Genomic DNA, 23,980 nt, shown 5'->3' on the forward strand with positions numbered 1-23,980 from the left:
CAGATCAGCAGCTACCACTTCAATACTGTAAGAGGGCAGCCCCAATGTTAGCCTATGAAGGGAGCAGGCCTCATAGTAGTGCAAAAACAAATTTAGGAGTTTTACACTACCAGGACATGTAAACTACACAGGTACATGTCCTGCCTTTTACCCACACAGCACCCTGCTCTAGGGGTTGCCTAGGGCACACATTAGAGGTTACTTGCATGTGGAAAAATGGGAGGTTTAGGCTTGGCAAGTACTTTTAAATGCCAAGTCGAGGTGACAGTGAAACTGCACATACAGGCCTTGCAATGGCAGGCCTGGGACAAGGTAAAGGGGCTACTTAAGTGGGTGGCACAACCAGTGCTGCGGGCCCACTAGTAGCATTTAATCTACAGGTCCTAGGCACATATAGTGCACATTACTAGAGACTTATAAGTAAATTAAATAGTACAATCAGGTATGATCCAAGGTTACCATGTTTAAAAGGGAGAGAGCATATGCACTTTGGCATTGGTTAGCAGTGGTAATGTGCGCAGAGTCTAAAAGCCAGCAAAACAGAGTTCAAAAAGTGGAGGGAGGCAGGCAAAAAGTTAGGGGTGACCACCCTAAGGCATGTCAGGTCTAACAGTGTGTTATTAGTTATAACACTCAGGCGACTGAGTCTTGTCCCATCATACCTATGGAGTCTCCTAGTATGTTGTTGTACAAACCTATTTTCGATTTTTTAGGTTCTTTCAGTGCTTATGTAGCACAACTAAATTTGTCTTGGTATCAACTGATTATCTGCTGACATGACCATAAGTCAATATGGTTATGAACATCACTACTTGCACAGTTATTGCGTTCCTATGAGAGTTTTTTTTTATAAGGGAAGGGTATCCTTAAGAATTAGTAACTTGCATGCTAACCAATTGTATCAATAGAAATGAGGGAGTTTCCAAAATTCTTTGGGTTTTGTCCTTACGAGGTTAGCGATCTTCTGGGTAGAGCGGGTGCCAAAAGACCACCATGTTGGGCGTAATCTGACCACCGTATTAAGAGTTACACTGTGAAGTCCGCCAAAAAACAGACACATTTTCAAAACCGCCGGACATTGAAGGGCAGAAAAGAGGCGGTTCCACAACCAGCAGCACCAGCCTGACAAAAATCCTCCCATCAGATTATGATCCACAAACCATAACAATGGTTCTTCTTTGGCGGAAAAACATTGGTGGTGCAAACCGAGGTGGTCTCAAAACACATCACACTAAACACAGCTCCACATTGGATAGTTTGAAAATCCCACACTTGACACACATCCACAAACTTGACACACCTACATTCTCCACTATATAAAAGACCCTACAGAAACCATAATCCTTAGCAAACAAAACGCCACACAGTCACAGAGGAGCAATAACCAGCGCAGATTTCCTAAAGCAACTTCTGGCACCTACATACATTTCAGCATGCATACATCCTGCACAACACACAATTTACTTTTATACACAACACACACAACAACCGTCACCCATTCACATCACAGCACGTACACCTCATCACTTATTTTCTTCCCTTTTCTTTTAACACTACTCACCGTCTTTACCACCACTACCATGTCCCTACAAATACATTTCACTGATGATGAGATGAGGGTCATGGTGGACGAAATTGTCAGGGTAAAGCCACACCTGTTTGGAGCACAGGTCCAGCAAACATCAATAGCCAGGACAATTGAGTTGTGGCAAAGAATAGTCAACAGGTTCAATGCTGTAGTCACCTATCTGTGCACAAGGGAGGATATCAGGAAGAGGTGGAACACCCTCTGGGTAAGATGCATTCCATGGCATCCAGGCACCAGCTGGTGGCACTGAAGACTGGAGGTGGGCCCCCTACTCCTCCCTCTACTTTCAAATCTTGGGAGGTGAAGATCTTAGACATACTGCACCCTGAGGGACTGACAGGAATACCTGGGGGTGGAGTCTGGTAAGTCCCCACAACATTCCTGTCACCCAATTGTTTTGTCCTACATGCTTATCCCACCTCAATTAACAAACCACCCACCACCCCTCTTTCCAAATGTCCTAATACTTCTCTCTGGCATGCCACATGTCCACTAAACTCATCTGGCACCACAGCCCTTGGGAATGGCACGAGAAGTACAGGGAACTGATAGCACTACAACTCCCAGAAGGCAATATCCCACCATTATGAAAACCTGGACAGTGCACCAAAAGTGAGATGTCATGTATGTGAAACTAACTACCATTCTAACCCATCATGAATGTCCTAATGTGAAACAGCTTATGGCAATGACAGCAATGCAAAGGGCCACTCTTACTATCATTACAAGTGAAATACAGCTACAGCTGAGTGCCCTATCAAACTGCCCTTAGGCAAAAGATTCCTAAGATTGAAATTTACTCACATGGGGTGGAAATCTAGATGCCAAAGTGGATGTGCATCGAGATAAAGATCAATGTCAATTGCTTACACCCATATTGTGTCCCTACTTTGACACTGTTGTGCATTGTCCCACTTTTATTGTGCCATGTATCATGCCAGACACTTCACTAGGCAACAAAGGTGAACAACTATATCAATGTTGTACTATGTAAGATTTTGCAGCAGCTGTACTTTGTCATTTCTGAGAATCATGTTAAGGCACTGTGTGCATCTTGCACAACATCACTAATACTCAAAATGAAACATCACTTGTTGTATCACTTATAGCAACTCTGTGTACTACTTGTCATTGCTACCATGGAGAGGATACCAGAGACTGCCACTACCCCGCTGGATAAAGCCCCCAGTAAGGACAACACACCTGGATGTGTGGACACTGAGGACAAAGCTGGCCCATCAGGGACACCTGGTCAGTCAACAACTGTCAGCCTCACCCTGCCCACATCGACTCCTCCCAGCCCTTTTACATCAACATCACAGACAAACCTTTACCCCAAACCCTGTGTCCCACTGATTGTTTAACCCATTGTGTGCCTCCCAGTACAGGTACCTGAGTCTCACCTTGTCACCCCTGACAATGATGGTCCTGGCACCACTAAGAGTGGGTACACTGCGCCAGGTGCACAGTCATGCGGTGGTAGGGTACATGGGAGGGAATGATGTGGGCCAGAGAATGAGGGCTCCAGGGGACAATACTGACCACGAAACCATCTCCCAAGTCTTGAGAGCCTAACAAAATTCCCAAGGCATGATGGGCCAGGAAGTCACCATGATGGGGGAAATCTAACAGCTGCAGAGGGACAACCACCAGGAAGTTATGCAGAAGTGGCAGGCACAAAATGCTATCCTGGCTTTCATTGCTGGGGTGCTGAGGGACATTACTATTACCCTGAGTAGGTCTGCCACACAATATCAGGCCTATCCCATCAGTAATGGCTCTTAAGGCCCTTCAACATCTGTGGCTGCTAGTGGAATGGAAACCCTGCCAGGGTAAGTACATGCCTGTCTGTGTTTGTGACATGTGTATGTGTGTGTGTGTGTTTGTGTGTGGTGGCTGTAGTGTGGTTGTTGTGTATATACGAGTGTGTGTGGCTGTATTTGACTGTGTGTGTTAGTGTGCTGTTATGTGTGAGTTTCACCCTCACACCCCCTTCCCAAATGTATGTTGTGTGAGTGTACAAAAATGTACAATCTACAATAGTAACAGGTAAGTGTGCGTACTTACGGTTGATGTCATCATCGCAAATTCCAATGTCTTTGGGCAAAAATGAACAGCAGAAAGACGTCTAGTTCAGCTTCCATGGCGGCTCCGGGTGAGTATGGGGTCCTGAAGGTGAATGTCTCCTTTTATGCAGTTGGTTTCTGTGGTGTTGTGACCACAGCGAAACCTTGGTGGTGTGAAACCTCATAATCTGTCCGGTGAAAATATGGTCACCGCCTGCCTGCAGGTGACTACCGTCGTCCGTGGTGGGCAGTACGCATTGGGGGTGCCGGTGGTGCTGGCGGTGCTTTGGATGTGTTCTGTACTGAATGCCACCAATGCCATAATTTGGTGGTCTTTTCCACCAGCCTGTTGGCAATACGACCGTCGCCACCAACACAGCAGTCCTGAGACTGCCAAACTCGTAATGAGGCCCTAAATGTTTGTCACCCCCAGGAGTAATGGGTTCGTTGAGAGGTTCAACTGTGTTTTGAAAGATCAGTTGCCCCTAGCTTTGGTGAATAATATGAGTTGGACATATGTAATGTGCACTTTCAGAACTATGCCACACAGTACCACTGGTGTATCAGTATTTACCCTCATGAGGGGGAGAATAGCTGGCACTGACTTTACCAGGGGTGGATGAATTGTAAGCTGATGAATTATGATGTATTTGTAAGCTGCTAGATATGCAGAAAGCATCATTAGTCAATTTGAAAGCCTATGGTATTAAAGGTAGGAGTTTGTGAAAATCAGAGAATGAGTGATGATTAAGGAACTAGTTCATAGCAGTAAAATCTGGTTGCATTTTCTGCACCAGTGCGTGTTGTTGAAGTTAAAAATTATGTTGTCATTGTGGAAGGGGGAAGCGAGTTGAATACAAGAAGAATTTCAGTGATTTCTCCTGAGAAAACTACAGTTGTGCTTACCAAGTTGGGTCATGATTTTTACAGTGATGTTTCAGGTGTAGGTATGTTGTTGGATGTCACAAGCAAGAAGTATAGGAAGAGTGCAAGTAGTTCTCTTGGAAAAGGAGCATGTTTGAACACTTGCTAACACTGACATGGAAAATATCAAGGCCTGACTAGCTTCAGTATTATTTTGTAGTTGAAATCATGTTTCCATGACATGTATTTGGTGTCTGCCAAAGTTATTGTTCTATTTTAACGCTAACGCATTTGCTAATTTTGATTGGTTATTATGTTTACTTACTCCAGTTTCTTTTGTGCTTTGTTCCAAATTTGCAACTGTTTTGATAAAAACTTTGTTTTGTTAATAAAGAAGGAGTAGGTGTGGGGTTTCCATATGGAGTTGTGTGTTACAGAATACGAAACTGTGTGGGACTTGAGCTCATATGATTCCACAGACAGCAGTAGTTGCCTTGGATAGAGGAGACCTATTGGCAGGAAAACACTATAACCAATTTTCTGACTGCTTCTCAACATTATACTATCATAGAAATAATTTTGCAGGTTTGTGTAGAGATACTATGTTTCAATAATTTACAAAAAATTGTCTGTGCTAGAGCTCAATTAATCATTAAACATATTACTCAAAATTGGTCTCATAAGATCGAATTTCTCTAACTACTAGGTCAGACTCCTAGAAATACCATAATAAAATAAAGAAAAATAAAATACAATACAAATAAATGCATGATTATATTTCCTATACCTTTATATTATGTAGCCTGCACCTGTATTTATGTGCATGCGATGTGTTTAAAGCGAATTTGTTTAACTCGATGTTTATTGGAGTTAGAGCTTGATTTTCAGATACTACAGCTTGAAAGCATGTCAGAACGATAGTCTCTTTCTGTTTCAAAGCTGTGCTGTCTAAAATAAAGATTTAACTGTGAGAAATATCAGGTTAAATACATTTACTTTAGACAGTGCAGGCACATAACAATAGGTTTTCTGCGCCTAACCAGCAGAGCTTGTCGTGATATGGCCCTAGATTGTTTCTCTGCTGAGTCACATTATTCATATGATCATCAAATTGATATAATTTTGCAAAGTGGTTCATATGCCTACAATAGAAATAATGATTCAGGAAGAACGATATCCCTGAGTTTACTGAACATCTAGCACATGTGCAAGTATGGGTGCATACACACACATGCATGCAAAAAACAAACTGTATCCGAAACTGTTGTGTTGCATGTGTTTAAGGAGCACTTTCATTGAAAAGTCCTTTTTGATTTGCTTATAACCTTAAAAGGTGTTTTATGAATCTGCATGAAATTTGGAGCCCAGTTCATTCATGAGCTACTTTTTAGTGGGTCATAGCCAAGCAGGAAACAAGATGGCTCCCAATTTCTGAGCTCCATTGGTTCACAGAGAGCCTTTTATTATTTGGGTCCTGAACTTGCTTCCTCTTTTATTGCCCTATGAGATGTTGCTGCATGAAAATGCATTATTGTTAAAGTACTTCTGTGGCTGCTCCCATATATTATATGTGTTGCATCATCACCTCATTGACTTGCCGCGCTAGCTGCTATTTTGTTTCTTTGGCACATCACATTTCCCTTCATTCTGACACCCTCAGGTAATCCTGCATTCTCTTCAAGTGCATAAAGACATTAGATATTTCTGCTATCCTGAGTATCGAAGGTACAACCATTATGGCTGCTTGATTTACTGGATGTTACCAGTGGGGCGACTGCCATTTTATAATTGTGGCGTGATACATTTTTCTTTTCTTTTTCTTTGACAATAGCCTTGACGCTACCATCTCAAGTATATAGTAATCATAACTAACATGCCTACTAGCTTCATGCGTGAGTAGTGTCATATTGTTTTAACATTATGGTGAAGTTAATACTTAGGCCCTCATTATAACATTGGTTGTAAAAACTTCCCACCGCGGTGGCGACGGCCGCCAGAAGACCATCACCGCGGCTTCAGCCGTCTGCTGTATTATGACCACAGCCGGATACCCGCCAGAAAGATGGTGGGAATCCGGCTTTGGCCATGCCGGCGGATGGCGGTAAGGTGGCGCTGCTGCCACCAGCAGCACCAAGCCAGTAGACCACAGCCGGCCATATTATGACCAATAATACAGCCTGGCGGTGACCTGCTGGCGGACGCTACTGTTGGCAGCAGCGCCCTGTCCCGTCTCCTGCTGGAGAACCTCCTAAACACAGGTAAGTAGGTGCTCCGACAAGAGAGGGGTTGGGGTGTTGAGTGTTTGTGTGGGTGTGTGTGTGTTTTTTTGTGCGTGCATGTATGCGGGTGTGTCTTGTGTGTTGAATGTGTGTGCATGAATGGATGTGTGAGTGCATGTATGTTGTGTTGTGTGAATGCGTGTCTGCGTGTATGTATGAATGTGTGTGCGGAAGTGTGTGTGAATGGATGTATGCATGCATGGATGAATGTGGGAATGGGTGTGTGTATGTGTGTGTGTGTGTGCGTGTGTGAAGGGGTGGTCAATGAAGGGGCGATTTGGAGTGATGCGGGATGGGGGGACTCTGGGGAGGTGGGGTGGGGAAGACCTCTATCAGTGACAGGGAAGGGGTTCCCTGTCATTGAAAGTGCCTACCGCCATGGTTTTGGTGGCGGTAAGGGAGCCACCAAAACCATGGCAGTAGGCGGGGTCAAAATCCCGCAGGCTGTACAGTGACGGCCGCCGGGCTGGAGATTGACATCTCCAGCCCAGGGGCCGTTACCGCTGTGGCGGCCGGTGTGGTACATTGGCAATTTGTATTCAGCCAAACCCCCAATGTCATAATATGGTGAAAAGTACCACCAGCCTGTTGGCAGTACTTTCCACCATATTACCGCTGACCGCCAGGGTCTTATTTTGTTATATCTTGAAATTTGCTTCTTTCATCTCAAAAACTTGTCTGACTCAATGTGAGATAAATTGCTGTCCTATTGTTATTATTACTTATATTAACTGATTTATATAATTGCTAACAATTATTTGCTTGTCTTCTTGCCCATACACATATATTTTTACAGATTTGGTTACATATCTGTATGTGTAGATCCAGATGCATCCTGAAAGTTTCTTACACCAAAACCAGTTTCAACAAAATGTCACCAGATTTATTCTCAAGAATCAAGACACAATCGTTCTCTGCTGCTGTAAAATTGAACACCCAAAATGATCCTTCATCTCCTTTCACCGCCTTCAACAATCCAATTCTTGACAAGATTGTGCATGAAGTGCCAGCTTTAGAACCACTTATGATGGCAACAAGTGCAAAACTGCAACAGATTGAAGAAAGGTGAATGATAATAAAGAACAGATTAGTTGAAACATAACAGCGTATTTGTGATGCACAAGATATTTCTTCAAAAATTACTAAGCTAAAGCTTCAAATCCAAATGGAGGACCTTAAAACAGATACAGATTCAATAATCTTTGACTCTGTGGCATGCCTGAAAGGACAGAGGGTGAAAACACTTTTAGTTTTCTTGAACAACTTAATTCTCCACTTATTCAACCTTCCAAAATCAACTTCTCTTGCAAGGGTGTGCATCACCTCAGATAGAAACCCTGTTCTCATTCTAAGCCTCATGAAATTATAAAATTATTACTGGAGTAGAACAATCTACTATGTGTTCTTAAGACTGCCAAGGATAAGTAGAAATTATGGTGGTCTGGCCACACATCATATATTTGCCAGGATATATTCAATGTCTCAAATGCTAGAAGAAAATAATTCCTTTCCTTGAAAGCTACACTCAGACCATTCAAAATAAAGACATGTCAAATTAAACCTATGAATATGCAAGACCTCTCATAATAGAATTACTTAATCGTTTATAGATTCTTCCAGGTTAAATGATTATCTCCATGCTCTTCCCCATCTAATACAGATGTCAATCAGTCTTAGTTTTAGTTTTTTTATGGTGTACTATTATTGAGCCATGCATGCTTGAGTGATTTTGTTAATTGCTCCACTTGCTGTCTAGTTATTGTTGCTTAAATACATGTCCTTTATGTTTTTGCTGAGGACATTCAGATTTGTGTACTGTTTCTTCACCTGCTATGTTATTGATATTATCTTTTTGTCCAGTTATCTTTCTATTCTACTATCTTGTATCTGCGTTTGTGTCCCATTTATAAACAAAGGTGTTAAAGTGTTATGCTACACTTCATGCACTTATTGATTATGTTTCTATGGCTATTGATTGTAATGTTTATCTGTTCGTTGTTACTTTTTCAGCGGATATTATTTTTTCCTGTAAAAGTGTTCCTATATGCTTTATGGATAACTATAAAAAACGACCAGAGAATGTACCACAATACAACCAAAAACTTTAATAGGCCCCTCAGATGTCTTTATATGAAAATACATAGACATGCCATTCTTTGCGGCCCAAATATCTTCTCATAGAGGCAGTATGTTATGATGGTATATCTCCATCTTCAGAATCTCACAAGTTGATTCACTAGTAATGCATAATCAAATTGTATCTAGCACCTATGACCTTATTAGGGACTATTGCCGACTAGGTTCAGTGCATACTATAGCAATCCAAGTCAAGCTCATTTATCAGGATTTTAAATCAATGCAATATAGTGCTTACAAAACATGTGTTCAGTCCACATTAAAAGGATAATTATAGAAGAAATGTCTACTTAATCAAAGAACCACCACCCACCATCACTGTTGTGCTCCATACCTTCATCCCTCGCTCAAAGATGGCTGGGGAGGCAGGGTCAGTTGGAGATCCTGTTTTCACAGACTGCACAAGCTGGGATAGATCTTTCCTGGGAATAGGATTAAAATAATAGAGGCTAGTCTTATCACCAGCTGAATCAAACCACACTTCAAGGCAGGTAATCTCTCTTACCTCTGCGGTAAAGGAAGCATAAACGTAACCACCTTATCATAAAAATATTCAGCTAAGATATTACACTGCTCTACTGATGGTGGAGTCACTGCTGATACGTGCTCCATTAAGGTTAGCGACTTCACTATCATGAAGAGTTTGCGAGAGGAATCTTGACAGCATAGTTTTCCCGACGTATGAGTGTAGTCTGCCTATGATACTGTTTCAGAGCATTCAGATATGTGTCCTTTGTGACAGGCTCATAGTTACTGCTCCAGATTCATTCAAGTTGTTAACACTTCTTTTTCTATGCCACTAGATCCTCATTAAAGCATGCCGCCGATGGCCTTAATCTTTGCATGGTCGACTTTACCTGCAGTGCAACATCGTCCAGAATGTCCTTTATCCATTTTGTCAGTTGTGAGTCAGCTCTGTCCACACCGTCATCTAATACCGGGCATTTCACTTCAAGAGCTTGAAAGAGGGCATTCTGGGTCACATTAACCCATTTCCTTATCATTACTGATTGCCCATAAACCGGTGATGTGAACGATGATAGTGAGTGAATGTGGAAAGGGATTGCAAAGTGGTCTGTCCAGGGCAGGGGGAGAGAAGGGTCCACCTTTAGTTCAGCTAACGTGGAAAAAATTGGGTCTAAATTATGACCCAGATTGTGGGTAGGAGCATGAACCCATTAAATCAGTTGCAAAGCCTCTAACTCAACCATCAAAGCAGTTCCTGATTGGCAGCCCCAGTCATTCAATTGAAGGTTGAGCTCTCCAATGATTGAGAAGTTTGCGTACCTCAAAACATAGGCCAGTAGATCATCAGCAAGAGAGTTTGCAAAGTCTGAAGTTGGACCCGGGAGATGGTATATCAGAAGGCCTGCTACTGAAAAAGCACCAGATAAAGCCAGCTGAAAGAGGGCAGCTTCACAGCCTGCAATCCCGACCTGTGTGAAAGTGTACCCTAATGTTTGCTTAAATATAATAGCAATCCCACCCCCTCTTTATATTGCTCTGTCCCGTCCAACCATTCCATATCCCGGCAGTAAGACAGTAAACACGTCAGGAGAGGGATGACGAGTCCGTCAGCAGTGTCTCAGTTAGAAAAATGCCATCCGGCGCCTGATCAATGAGAAAATCGTAAAATGGTGCGCGATTATGTGACACAGCATAATGAAATAATTTCAGGAGTTTCATTTGACAATCATAATGCATAATTACTGAAATTATGCAAATTACATCAGTGAAATTACAATTTCACCTATATCTAATACCTTTAAAGATTATAAAAAATAGCATTCATCCCTAAATAACCAACAATATTCTTACATAGCCATAGTAGTAATGACCATTTACGTTGACAGAAAACAAGACTAATTTCGTACATTGCTCAGAATCAGAGCCATTGAACATAGTTATTTTACTTCTAAATCAATTTTAAGCTAAATGTTATTAAAGCCAAATTAACTTGAATAAAATAGCTAATTATGATGCCTGCAATGCCCTGCTACATAGCAGGTTTAAATTCCATGATGGTACAAATAAGGCTGATAAAATCCTGGCAACGTAGAGTAAATGCAAATTGATAGGTAATGCTATTAATGAGTGCGATTTTTCCAGAGTTTTTTCTAACATTGCCATTGCCGACTCGTTTGGAAAATGTTATGAATCCCTTTTAGCAGATGATATCAGGATGTTGATATTTTTTCTGTGATATACCCAAACATACATCACAAAACATTGAAGATGAGAACCTTGAAAAGAAGTGTTACAATTTCCTCATTCTCCTTTTGGAGGGTGTTGTACGTGAATACACTGCAGCCTCGAAATCACTACTAAAACTTGATCAAAGTCCCTGTGTGATGTCTGCCTGCTTCCTATACCCTTTTAGACTCATTTGAAAAAATATCCTTGTTTCCATGGAATATTGATCCCATAGTGCATTCCACAATATTCAAACAGATCTGGCATCCACTGTACAATACTTTCAATGGGAGTAGCTCTGTTGTTCCTCAGCACTGGATCATTTTTCCAAGATTTGTGAGAAGTGGGAATTGCACTTACCTGTAACTAGACTTCCCAGACACGTGACTCCGTCTTAGGCGTGATGCTGCCTGGAACTGCTTATAACCTGCCAGTGCCTGAAGCTCCTTGCTCATGCAATGTAATGAGTTCCTCAGTGTACCTGATGTCTTGGCCTGTTTTTCTGACCAGTTCCTGCCTTGCTTCTGCCAGAGCCTGTGTCCTGTTCCTGTGCAGCTTACAGCAGATTTCTCCCAGCCCTGCATTGCCTCTGTTGTACCCACTTGTCAGCCTTTATTCTACAGTCAGGTGCAACCTGTGGACTGCTCACTTTCTGTTTGTTCCTATTTTTGTCTTCTTTCTCCTGCTCTTATTTCCCTCTTCTTCTTATTTTTTATTGTAGTGGCCTCCATATTTCTCCAAGTTTCCTAGCTTCTGCTCCTTGCTCATGTGCCCATTTCCTATGTTTCTCTTGTAGTCTCTAGTTCCCTTAAATTTTCAGTCTCTTGTTTGCTACAGTTCCTAGTATCCCTGTGCATGCACTGCCACATTATTTGCTAGAGTTCTTAGGTTCCTTTGTCGTTTTTGTTCTGTGTGTTCCTCTGGGGCTCCTTATTTCCAGGTAAATGTGCTGTTTTGTCCTTTCCTGGGTATATTTGAACAGGGGTTGGTTCCTGGTTTCCCTTTCCTATCCTTTATCTTGTGTAACATATAGACTTAAGAGAGTTGACAGTGACAGTGTGATATTTATATTTTCTTGGGAATCACCTCTGTATCTCCACAAGGATCCATAAGGTCTTGTCTTGTGTATTTAACTACAATCCTTGTGTATGTCCTGGGGTCCATCTACAACATCACTTCTGCTGCCTCCTATTTATAGGGGTTGCAGGGTGACTATTACCTGTGCGACATTGACGTTCCCTATTGCTGTGGGGAGTTGTGAGTCTTGTCTGTGCATAAATCTAGTGGTAACCCTGTGTCCTTGTTCATTGTTGGTTCTGTTGCTTCACATTAGAATTGCTTTGCCTTCTCTAGCCGGTTCCCAGACTTTCCCCTGTTTGCCTTTGTTTTTAGCTCATCTATGACTTTGCCTTGTCTTCTGCATTAGCACATTACTTCTGTAGGCAGATATTCCTTAATTCTGAGGTGTTCTTCATCTGAAGTCCACGACAGATATTTCTTTAGAAGCAATGAAATCCTTCATAAGGGCTAAGGCTTCCATTCTGGATGATATATCTATTGAACTTTTTCTCATTCTTTCATTTGTCTCGAAACTCATCTCTCCTTCCATCTTTCATCTTCTGCCAGTGGTATTTTTTAGTTTGACATTTTACTGTTAAACAAAAACTTATTAAGGCTCTGTAAGAATTTTATATCTATTTCCTTAACTAGGAAAATAAAATATATGCAAAGATTTGAGGAAAGTATTTAGAAACTTGTGAATCAATATCTCATTAAAACTGATCAATCTAGTTTTACTAGAGGTAGGCTTGCCTCTGATTATGCATGATTATTCATGTATGTGTGTTTTCTCTAATGTTTATTTGAAATGCATCTAATAGTAATACTCCCACAACTGAACGATCTGTGAAGAAGCATTTGACTGCATTAACTTGTAATATATGTTTAAAACCCTTCACATGTTTGGTTTTGGCCCTTATTTTTCTTTTGTTAGAAATGGGGTCTTTGGTTGGCAGTCAGGTTACCCCCTGTCCAAGCACGGACCCTCACTCTAGTCAGGGTAAAGGAGAATCACACTCAGTTAACCCCTGCTCACCCCTTTGGTAGCTTGCCATGAACAGGTAGGCTTAACTTCAGAAGCAAGGTATAAAGTATTTGTACCAACACACACAGTAATTCAGTGAAAACACTGCAAACTGACACAACACAGGTTTAGAAAAATAGAGGATATTTATCTAAACAAAACAAGACCAAAATCGAAACAATCCAACATACACCAGTCAAGTAATTGATTTAAAAAGCAAAGAGAGTCTTAAATCTTTTAGAAAACAGTGAGAACATTGTGAGCGTACAAACGTACCTGGGTAGCTTCAAAATAACACCGCATGGGCGAGTGTGCATTGGAAAAGGCCAACAAAGTGTCAAGTTCTCACTCGCAAGCAAGACCGTGTGTCGTTCCTCCTCCGGTCGGGTCAGCGTGCATCGTTTCTCCTCTCCTGCAAGAGAGCGATGCGTCGATCCGGACAGGCACCTTGGGTCCGGGCAGGCTTTGCGTTGTTTTTCAGCGCCCAGCAATGTTACATTGAAAATCTGGTCATACAGTATCACAAAACTACGCTGCGTGAGGTTCGCGTCGTTATCAGTCTCTGTTAATGGGTGTTGCGCGTCATTTCTCCAGCTGTGTTGCATCAATCTTCCTGCGGCAATGCAGGTGGAGCGTTGATTTCAGCTGCGAAGCCAGTGGTGTGTCATTTATCAGCCGCGTCATGGAAGGTGCATCGAAAATTTCCATGCACGGCGATCTGTGTGTGGATTTTCAGTCTTTGTCTGCCAGGTTCACCTTTCAAGGGCCCAGGAACTGGATAGGGCACCCATTGGCAGGGCAGGAGACTCAGAAGAAAGTCTAGGTGCTGGCAGGGGAAGTCTTTGATGGCCCTGAGACTTCTACAACAGGAGGCAAGCTCAGTTCAAGCCCTTGGAGATTCTTCACAGGCAGGAATGCACAGCAAAGTACAGTCTTTGTCCCCTTCCACAGGCAGATGCAGCAATTGCAGGATAGCTCCACAAAGCACAGTCACGGGCAGGGCAGCACTTCTCCTCAGCTCTTCTCCTTGGCAGAGGTTCCTCTTGATTCCTGAAGTGATCTAATTTTCAGGGGTTTCGGTGCTCTTCTTATACCCCTTTCTGCCTTTGAAGTAGGCCTACTTCAAAGGAAAGTCTCTCTTGTTTGTGAGATCCTGCCTTGCCCAGGCCAGGCCCCAGACACACACCAAGGGGTTGGAGACTGCATTGTGTGAGTGCAGGCACAGCCCTTTCAGGTGTGCGTGACCACTCCTCCCTTCCCTCCTAGCACAGATGGCTCATCAGGATATGCAGGCTACACCCCAGCTCCCTTTGTGGCACTGCCTAGAGAGAGATGCAAACAGCCCAACTGTCAAACTGACCCAGACAGGGAATCCACAAACAGGCAGAGTCACAGAATGGTTTAAGCAAGAAAAGTGGCATTTTTAAACACACAATTTAAAAACCAACTTCACTAAAAGCTGTAGTTTTAAATTGTGTGCTCAGAGACCCCAAATTCCACATATCTATCTTCTTCCAAAGGGAATCTGCACTTTAATCACATTCAAAGGCAGCCCCCATGTTAACCTATGAGAGAGATAGGCCTTGCAACAGTGAAAAACAAATTTGGCAGTATTTCAATGTCAGGACAAATAAAAAACATTAGTACATGTCCTATCTTAAACATACACTACACTTGCCCATGGGTTTGCTTACAGCCTACCTTAGGGTTGTCTTTCATGTAAGAAACGGGAAGGTTTAGGCCTGGCAAGTGGATACACGTGGCAAGTTGAATAGGCAGTTTGAAACTTCAGACACTGCAGTGTCAGGTCTGAGCCATGTTTACAGGGCTACTTATGTGGGTGGCACAACCAGTGCTGCAGGCCCACTAGTAGCCTTTGATTTACAGACCCTGGGAACCTCTAGTGCACTGGACTAAGGACTTACCAGTAAATCAAATGTGTCAATCATGGAAATCCAATTACACATACATTTTACATAGAAGCACTTGCACTTTAGCACTGGATAGCAGTGGTAAAGTGCCCAGAGTAACAAAAACAGCAAAAACAGAGTCCAGCACACATCAACAACCTGGGATATAGAGGCAAAAAGTTAGGGGAGACCACGCAGAGGATGCCAAGTCTCACAGGTGCCCCCCCCAGCTGAAAGTGGGGAGCAACTACCCATCCTCATGGGAGTTCTCATTATTAAGACGGAAGAATCTGGACAGACCATCAGCATTGGCGGGTGTTGTGCCAGGGCAGTGTTCTACCGTAAAGTCCATCCCCTGGACCAACTCAACAGTTTTGGATTCTCACCCCTCATCTGCATTAAACCTCTGAGGGGCCTGTGGTCGGTCTGAACCCAGAAGTGAGTCCCGAACAAGTAGAGTCTTAGTTTCTTCAGTGCCCAGACCACAGCAAAAGCTTCACGCTCTATGGCTCTCCACCTACATTCCCTGGGAAGCAACCTCCTACTAATGAAGGCTACAGATTGATCTAGGCCCTCTTCATTAAGCTGTGAGAGTACTGCTCCTATACCATGCTCTGAGGTGTCTGTTTGCACAACAAACTCCTTGGAATAGTGAGGTGCCTTTAGCACATGTGCTGTGCACAAGGCAGCCTTCAGGGCATCAAAAGCAGTCTGGCAAGCCTCGGTCCAGATCACCTTCTTTGGTTGCCTCTTGGAAGTCAGCTTAGTCAAGAGGGTAACAATGGTGCCATACCCCTTGACAAATCTCCTGTAATAGCCAGTGAGGCCTAAAAAGGCTCTCACCTCAGTGTGGATCTTGGGAGGTTCCCAAGCCAGAATGGTGTCAATCTTTGGCTTTCTGGAAATAAATTTAACCAGAACAGAAGTGCTTCCCTTAAATGCATTTTGTATGAATTAGATGATTGAATGCTCTAATTGTATGTGGAATAAGTTATGATTAACTTATGTATATGGTTTTCAGCTAGCATGAAAAAATATTGTGTTTAGCATATCCTCCCTAAAAACTAAATTGCATGCCCTCACATCTATTTGATCTTCTTTGTCCCTTACATGGTAGACGAGACTGAATGCTATAAAAATTAGGGCAGTCCCTCACATTCTTTTTGCACTCTATATGTTGCTTGGGTTTTGCAAAATTCTCTTTATTTGCTTTTGCTTGATTGCACAAAATGTTTAAAAAATTATATGAAATTGTGCAAAATGCTAATCCAACACATTGTGCTACATTTTAGTGGAAAACAGCTTCTTGCAAATTTTTGATGTAAGGACGCATTTAAACGAAAGCGCTGAGAGCAACAGCCACTTGAGGTCTGAAGTTCCCACGCATTTGCTGTATACTTTTACTAAACGCCAACTGGAGTGTACTAGTTCACCCGCTTATTGATTAATGGGATATGGACTTTGGGGAGACTACTGAGTCACAGATAGATTAAGGTAACACGGCAATGGGTACATTTCTCTGGGATGCCATGATACTTATACAGCATTGATTAAGAGACCCAATTATAGGAATGTAGCAAATGGGGACCGAGATAGATTTATTTTTCTAAGCAAGTTACTTTTTATGCCCTGATGAAGTCATGGGGGTACTCCCATTTGACGAAACTGAGTTTTAGATGCAACTGTGAATCATCCGAAGAAATAAAATTGTCCAAGAATAAATCATGAAGAAAAACTTCTTTATTGTTGAAAAACTGCATATTATTCCGGGCGTGTGCCTTGGACTTAAACTCATTTGATTTGTCAATCCTTGGATTGTAAATTAGGGCAGTAGGGTGTTTTCTCCCCTCTCCGAAAGAACTGCATGTTGTAATTTAATGTGGATAGTACTCTGTGCATAATTTGAGCGCCTAAATACCTAACAAAAAACACCATGTTCTTCTTTTTCTTTGATATTTACTGTGATTAGAGTGCTTTGGCATTTATTTTTACTACGAATGGTACATTATGTAACTATACAAAGAGGAGTAATAGTATGATATAGGGATTTTTGTGTAATAAGTCTAACATATACATTTTGAAATTATGCAAATTACACCAATATAATGTAAGGTTCTCCTAGGCCTATGTTTTACCCTTTAAAATTCCACGCTTTGTCTGAAAAGAGTCAGACAATATTTGCTTTCTGATGGATTTGCTCAGAGTTCTTATGGGTTAAAAAACCCTCTTGTATTGGTGTGGCGAAACTTAAGAGGCAATAATTTGAAAGTGATGTGCGATTCTGACTTATTGTACCTCGCCTCCTACATTATTAAATAGGAATATGCATCATTATTTCATTAAGATTATATTACTCCTCCCCCTTCGGGTTACATATGGTTACATGATTCCTCTATTGTGCCCTTTGAGACTTTACAAGTCACACATGCAATACATAGCTCATTTGTTAATGATTATTCATTTTTGCACACTTCACGTTCAAATTTTCTATCCAAGATCTAAGATCAACCTTAATTTACTAATATGCATTCAAGTGACTTTAATGAACTGATTTGGAATGGTTTTATTCCAAAGGATTCCATTATTTACAGGGTACTTCATTAACGAACTGTGATATTAGAGTAATTTGTGAAATTGGGGAAAATTATGCACAGTTATGTCAAAAGGACCACTAGTACTTGGCATTGTATTTTAGCGTGAAATGCATTCTTTTGGCCTCTTTGGACACAAGGATGTATTTGTGCTGAAAAACTATGCAAAAAAGAAAACAAGATCACTGTAAATGACGAAAACTCCTCATGCTATGTCATTTGTTTTGTTCCCATATGAATGGCACAAATAGTACATAATTATGCGAGGTGGCATTATAGCATAATTTGGTGAATTTGCAAAAGTAACAAAAGTAAAGTCAAATTACCAACATTATGCTAATACATATTTTGACCAGGCCTATATTAGATCAAATCTTGAGTTGAACTATAAGAAAAAACTATTCAACATATGTTTGATATTGGAATTTTGACCAAAATCTGGCTTACGTTGTTTAATCCCTTCCATGCCGAGGACAGCATGTGATGTGTCCATGTTGCCTTTTTGAGGCGTTTCCTGTCACGGGCACTAGACCTACCCACACAAATGAGGTACTATTTTATCAGGAAACTTGGGGAAATGCTGGGTGAAGGAAGCTTGTGGCTCCCCTCAGATTCTAGGACTTTGCAATACAGAAATGTGAGGGAAATGTGTTTTAGACAAATTTTGAGGTTTGCAAAGGATTCTAGGTGACAGAACCTGGTGAGAGCCCCACAAGTCACCCCATCCTGGGTGTCTAGTATTTAAAAAATGTACAGGTTTGCTAGGTTTCCTTAGTTGCTGGCTAAGCTAGAGCCCAAAATCCACATCTAGGCCCTTTGCAAAAACAAGTCAGTTTTCAGTCGTAAAATGTGATTTGTCCATGTTGTGTTTTGGGGTGTTTCCTGTCATGGGCAATAGGCCTGCCCACACAACTCAGGTATTGTTTTTATTCGAAGACTTGGAGGAAAATAAAATAGCAGAACACATTTTATTTCCAATTGTCTTTATCTGCATTTGCTCCTTCCAAATGTAAGACAGTGTGTAAGAAAGAAGTAATTTTGAGAAATGCAGTGGTGTAACAAAGCCTTCTGTAGCCCCCACATGGGGATGTGATCTCGAGGAGACCCCCTCAGCACAGTACAGTGTGTGGGTTTGAGGCCCCTGACTGGGTCCAGAGGGAGGGGGCCCACTCAAAAGACTTTGAGTGGGGGCTCAAGTTTTGTTACACCACTGTAGACATGTCCTGCAATTCACATGCTAATATGTGTACCCCCAAATTCAAAGATGCACAATTAACCACTGCTTCTAATATACATATTTTGTGCTCATTTTGGAAAAACTCAGGTTTCCTTGATATCTATTTTTGAATCTTGCTATTTTAGCAAATTAGTTGCTGTATCCCCTTTACACAATGAAAACCCATTGCAAGGTGCAGCTCAGTTGTTGGCTCTAGGAACATAGGGTTCCTGGAGAACCTACACGCCCTATATATCCCCACCACTAGAATGGTCCTCCAAAGGTATATTGATTTTGAAAATCTTCCAAAGTTAGAAGAAGATACAGATGAAAACGAGGACACATATAGTTTTTCAACTCAATTTCAACATTTCTTTCTCTCAACTGTTACTTTCTATAGGAAAACCTTAAAGGATCTACAAAATGATCCCTTGCTGAATTCAAATTGTCCTCATTTAGGAAACATATAGCTATTTAGGATCCACCATTAGTTTTACACCAATTTCTTCCACTGACTGAAGGAGATTGAAAACATAACATAAGAAAAATTAGCTATGTCCTAGTAAAATGCCAAAACTGTGTTGAAAATTTTGATTTTCTGATTCAAATCTGCCTGTTACTGAAAGCTGGGAAGCTGTAGATTTTAGCACTGAAACCCGTTGTTGATGCCATTTTCAGGGAAAAAACAGATGGTTTCTTCTGCACCTCTTTTTCCATTTTCCCATTTCCCCCACAAAAACTAATTTTTGCTGTATTTTGGCTGATTTCACAGTCTCCTCCAGGGTAATCCACAAGTAATCCAGGGTAATCCACAAACCCTGGGTACCTTTACAATCCCCAAGATGTTTGAAAATAAGGACGCAAAATTGATGTGGCTAGCCTATGTGGACAAAAAATTATGGTGGCCTAAGCACAAACTACCCCAAATAGCCAAAACAAAAAAGCCTAGCACAGGAGGGGGGAAAGGCTTACCAGTGAAGTTGTTAAAACCTCTAGGTCCACAAGCATCACTCAATCATTGTGTAGTAATCATGGTGGAGTCATTAAGAGTGTGGAGGTAGGTTTACTACAACAAGAGAGCCACAGGATAGTGGAGGACAAATAATACTGGAGTGGCTGCTGCACAATCTGGTACTACAGTCCTGAGGGCAGTACCTTCCTTCAAGAAGGACTCAGGAGTGGACTCCCTGCAGCAACAGGTTACCAGTGCTTCACCTGCATCATCTCCAGCAAGAGTCCTCAGCCTGGAGGGCATTCATTTGACTTTTTAGGATTTGGCCAGGTGCATTGTGAGAACTGACCAACTCGACCCGGGAAGTCAAGCCAGCGAACCCTCACCGAATCCGGCCTGTATTTCAGGTTTGTCTCACTGAAGAGCTCCAGGGGTCTGACTTCCAGGATTTGGCCTGGACCTCCCTGAAAAGTAAGCCGATGAACCCTCACTGAATCCAGCCTGTTTAAGAGCATTGAGGGCCCTTGGAAGAAAAAGCTCCAGAAAAGTTTCTAAGTATGAAGGTAAAGTTTTGACCAAGGCCCTCCTGCTTAGTCTATCCGATTAGGGCTCCATCGCGGTCAGCCTCATACTTTGACTTTAGCCAGGTCTACCATGACGAGAAGTCCCAATTTGGTGCTTTGTGTTTCTAAGCACTAGAAACTGTTTATTATTTAAAAAATCATATCTCTGGATCCGTACATTGGATTATTGTCATTTTGGTGTCTATTTATTCATACAAATATAACCTATGTTCATAAATTGGTATGTGATTTGTATTGTGTGTTGTGTGTTACTTATTTACTGCATTGTGTTTTTGAATGCTTTACACTCTTGTCTCCTAAGTTAGGCCTGCCTGCTTGGTTACAGCTATCCATGCGTTGCGCAAGGAGATAATTTATTGAAACCTTTACTCACCCTATATTGTGCTAGTGGGCTCATTGCCTAAAGTAGGTGCATACATACCACTAACAATAACCCACTTTCCAACACCTCTGCTACTCTCTACCAATTGTCTTAAATGTTAGTGCTGTCTGGCCTCATCTATGTTTTAGCATTAGAGGTGACAAACAAGGTGGGCCTGACAACACTCCCTACAAGGGGAAGGGAAATGAGTAAACTGCAAGGGTTGAGTGCCAAGCTCAATAGTGTGTTTGAACAGTCAGAATGAAGGGACATGTTGCAAGAGGCAGCATATATTTAAAAAAGTGCGCATGTTCATCTCTCTGTGCAAACAGTAACGACTCGCCACATGACATTGTTCATAACTGGTTCAAAGGATGCTAGAAGGGTCGCCTTTTACTATTCACTGAGGAAGTGTATTGGAGGTCAATCATAATCTGCCATATCCAGGGACAAGCCCTCTGATTCATACTGTGATGGAAAGATTTTTTAACATTGACTCAGCAGATTCTACTAGGATTCTAAGCTAGGTCTATATATTTTTATTTATGTGTTTTTTGGATAAAAATGGTGAAGAGTGCTTTATGAAAGGCAGTGACTAATGCAGTTTTGCGGAAAAGGGGTGTGCTAGACATTATATACAGTGGCAGTTGATTAGTGTGACAAATAAGGGGTTAAATCGGAGATTCGTAAAAAAAGTTAATTTGATCATGTTGACAAATATTCCTTGAGTGATTGCAATCACGTGGGTGAATATAAATATTTAAATGCAACTTTTGAAAAAGAGAAAAGATTGGCGAAAGTTGATTTGGGTGGTTAGTGCATTCAAGATAATTAGTGACTTTTCAATCAAAGGTTGAGAGTGGATTTCATCTTGAAAAATTGTACTTGCATCTGAGGAATTTTACCTGAGATCTCCTTTGCCACCCGCGACTTCATGATTTTGTGTTAGGTACCCTGGGGGGGGGGAGGTAAAGGGATTTATATGTAATTCATAAAACGTTTAGGAACCTCAGTTGTAACAGGGCAAGAACTGGGGTGAAATGTAAAGGTGTCAGAAACTGTACAATTACTTTTTGAAAATATTCAAAAAATGTCATTAAAATGTTGTGAAAGCATACTTTTAGAGGGAAAAGTGGTTAGCAGGTATATTGTGTGACTTTTATCACGCAACCATGTTAAGTAACAAAAATCACATAAGACATCAGCGGGAAACTGGTTCAAGCAGAAAATATCTCTTTGCAAGACAATTTCTGCATGAGCGAGCAGGAAAACGTTTATGCAAAATTGTGATTTTTTTTGTAATACGAAATGCAGAAAATATGCAAATTTTTCCAACCAATTAAAATTTCGCTCAAGTCTGTTGATGTTGTCAATTTCTTTGTAATCTTCATTGCTGTTTGACTTGTGTGAGTGCACTGTTTTGATCAAATATTTTGCTCTTTTTTTGGAAGCCTTTAAGCCTACTGACACCTTGTTTGAGTAGCAAACCTCGAACCATCCTTTCAGAGTGGTCTGCCTTAAAGTCCAGGTATAAGGCAGAAAGGTGAAGTCTTTTATCCTTGTTTTGGGTCTGTTTTGGAAGAGTACCTGCCAGCAGCCCCGAAAACCATTTGCCACAGTCATTAGGTGAACTTCTAAGTAATAACTAAAGGCTCAGTTCTATATTTTCATGTCAACTCCCTTTAGCCTCCCTAAAGATTTTTCTCTCTCTTTTTCCCCTTCTCCGGCTTACTCCCTCCATAGACTTCTCCGAAAAGTGCTTCCTCCTTTATCACTACTTCCATTACTCCTATAATGTGAAGGTTTCCTTGTGTCACCTCGGAGGATGTCTTGGTATCTGAATAATACTCATGAATATTTGGTAGGCTGCGCCTGACTGTGGCTACACCAACCCATATCAGGCAGACCTCATTGTCTGTCGGTAATACTGTAGACTATTTGGGTAGCTGCTCTTTCTTGTTGTCACTCCCACACCTATCCTTGGTAGATAATCTTGGGTAATTCTATTGATACTAAGATTTAGAAAGATGTGCTTTTCTGTAGTTACACCTTCCCTGGGCACTAGATTGCAATATTGAAAGCTGTGGCTTCTCGATTGTCTAAGCTGTGACTTCTCGTGATTGCGTATATCACTCCTGGGTGTATCACATAGTCTCTAGATAATACTAGTCTTACTAGGATTGTGGAAGCTTGGTGTTCCTGAGATTGCAATCTCACTTTTCCTGGGTGGACCTCACAGTTCCTTGCCATAACTGCAGTTCCTTTGCAAAGGTGTGACTTTGTGTGGGCACATCCACTCTGCTCCTTGGTGGACCTCCTTCTCTGTCCTATGCTGCAAATGAATTAGGAAGCTCCATCTTCCTGTTGTTGCATCTGCGCTGATCCAGTGTTACCTTCACTCTGAATGGGGAGGCTGTGCCTTCTCTGAGTTGTGCCTATTCTGCCTTTGGATGGATCTCAAAGCTATTAGTTATATCTATGTATCTTTTTGAAATCTGTGTTTTTCTGTTGTTGTACCCACGCCACACTACTCATATGTTACAACTCTGTTGGGGAAGTTGTGCCTCTGCTTGGTTTCAAACACAATTCCAGTGTGGCCTGCTTTATTCTCTAGCAATGTTGATGTAAATCAGTTAGGACGAATATGCCTTTTAGTGGTTGTACCCAAATGAGTGGGCAACTTAGTTCCCTAATTAATACGCTGTTAGTCAGTTTTTGATTGCTGGTCACCTGCATTGCAACAGACTTAATGAGGCTTAGCTATTACTGCTACTGATGGGCCCTGCATTTTCCAACTATCTATGGCACATCTTCTGGAACCTGCAATTAGTAGGGATTACTCACCCAGGTTGGCCACTCCTAAATGGACTACCTATGTGATAAAAGTTCCACCTATAATATGTTTCTGAGTGCACACAGAGGATTTCCTGATAACCTACATCATTCAGTCTTCACAAGTTGACATTCTCTTATACTCACAACCTTTCTAAACGTCCTGACACTCACACTCTCCCTCATTTAGCCCTACCTCTTCCTTACTTGCCCTGCTGTTCTTTTTCTCCATCTGCAAATACTTCAAATGATTGAGTGACCCTGATTTCTATATCCTGTGCAACCATTACTATCCTTCTTATCTCTTACCTTCCCAACCATTTCT

The sequence above is a fragment of the Pleurodeles waltl genome, chromosome 7 (genome assembly GCF_031143425.1).
Source record: "Pleurodeles waltl isolate 20211129_DDA chromosome 7, aPleWal1.hap1.20221129, whole genome shotgun sequence".
Lineage (NCBI taxonomy): Eukaryota > Metazoa > Chordata > Amphibia > Caudata > Salamandridae > Pleurodeles > Pleurodeles waltl.